The sequence below is a fragment of the Salvelinus sp. IW2-2015 genome, linkage group LG1 (genome assembly GCF_002910315.2).
Source record: "Salvelinus sp. IW2-2015 linkage group LG1, ASM291031v2, whole genome shotgun sequence".
Classification (NCBI taxonomy): domain Eukaryota; kingdom Metazoa; phylum Chordata; class Actinopteri; order Salmoniformes; family Salmonidae; genus Salvelinus; species Salvelinus sp. IW2-2015.
In genome coordinates, this window is record NC_036838.1 from 28,652,703 (window position 1) to 28,654,277 (window position 1,575).

The following is a 1,575-nucleotide window of genomic DNA, read 5'->3' on the forward strand; positions in this document are numbered from 1 at the left end:
TGAGACCACTGTTTCAAAGTCACTGAGGTCTCTTTTTCTAGCCATGGTAGCCAAAATAATGGGCAACTGGGCATTTTTATACATGACCCTAAGCATGAGGGATGTTTAATAACTCAGGAACCGAACCTGCTTTAAAATATATTTGTATTCCTCATTTACTCAAGTGTTTCCTTTCTTTTGTATGTGCGAACATAATGTTTTAGACACGTTAGATATACCGTATGTATATTATACAGTATATTGTTGGCCCTACCACAGAATAACACATCCACACACACACTGCAACTATAAATAGGCCTGCTCTGATGTGATGCTATGTGGTTTCTCCCCGTGGGTTTGTGTGACTGTCAGAGGGAGAATGAAAAGGCGAGGAGGGGGAGAGAGAGGAGAGGGACACATGAGAAAAAGAGGGAGAACAAACGGGAAAGAGAGTGGTGTACGTGTGTTGTTTGTGTGTACAGTATGTCAACAGTAAAGACATTGTGTGGCACCTTCGAATATAAAACACATTTGTGTGGCAAGTGTGTGCGTTGTGTGTGTGTGCCTAGCTGTGTGTGATCTTTATATGTGTCGGAATCTGTTTAACATTTATTTGTCTGGGTGCATGTCAAGGGTGTGTAGGGGCCATAAAGTACAAACAGTAATGACAGTGTGGTGGTAAACTTACCCCTGCAGGGTCTTCTGCTCATGAAGAGCATTTGAGCTTTCAGGGCCGACTCTCTGGCACAGTAGGTAAGGAAGGCACAGCCTGAGAGAGAGAGAGACCGAAAGAGAGAGAGACAGAAAGAGGGTAGGAGAGGGGAGAAAAGGATAATGACGTTAGCATACTGGCACACTGAGAGACAGCGAAGGAGGAGACCACTCAAACTCGTCAGAACAAGATCCAAGAACACAAACTAACACAAACAGAGCAGTCCCTGGGAGAGAGAGAGAGAGAGAGAGAGAGAGAGAGAGAGAGAGAAGAGAAGAGAGAGAGAGGAGAGAGAGAGAGAGAGAGAGAGAGAGAGAGAGGAGAGGAGAGAGAGAAGAGAGAGAGAGAGGAGAGAGAGAGAAGAGAGAGAAGAGAAGAGAGAGAGAGAGAGAAGAGAGAAGAGAGAGAGAAGAGAGAGAAAAAAGAAAGAAGCGAGAAAGAGTGCGAAAGAAAGAGTGCGAAAGAAAGGAGAGAGAGAACAGAAAGAATGAGAGAGGGAGAGAGAGAGAGAATGGTAAGCCTGCAGCTAAAGAGTATTATCATCTCTGAAACGCTACCTTCATGGCCTACACTGAGTATCCCAAACATTAGGAACACAATCCTAAATCGAGTTTACTTTATAAGGTGTCAAAAGTGTTCCACACGGATGCCACCCATGTTGACTCCAATGCCTCCCACAGTTGTGTCAAGTTGCTGGTGGTGGACCATTCTTGATACACACGGGAAACTGTTGAGCGTGACAAACCCACCAGCATGTAGTTCTTGACACAAGCGGTGCGCCCTGCACCTACTACCATACCCCCGTTCAAAGGCACTGAATATTTGTCTTGCCCATTCTCCCTCTGAATGGCACACACACACAATCTACGTCTCAATTGTCTCAA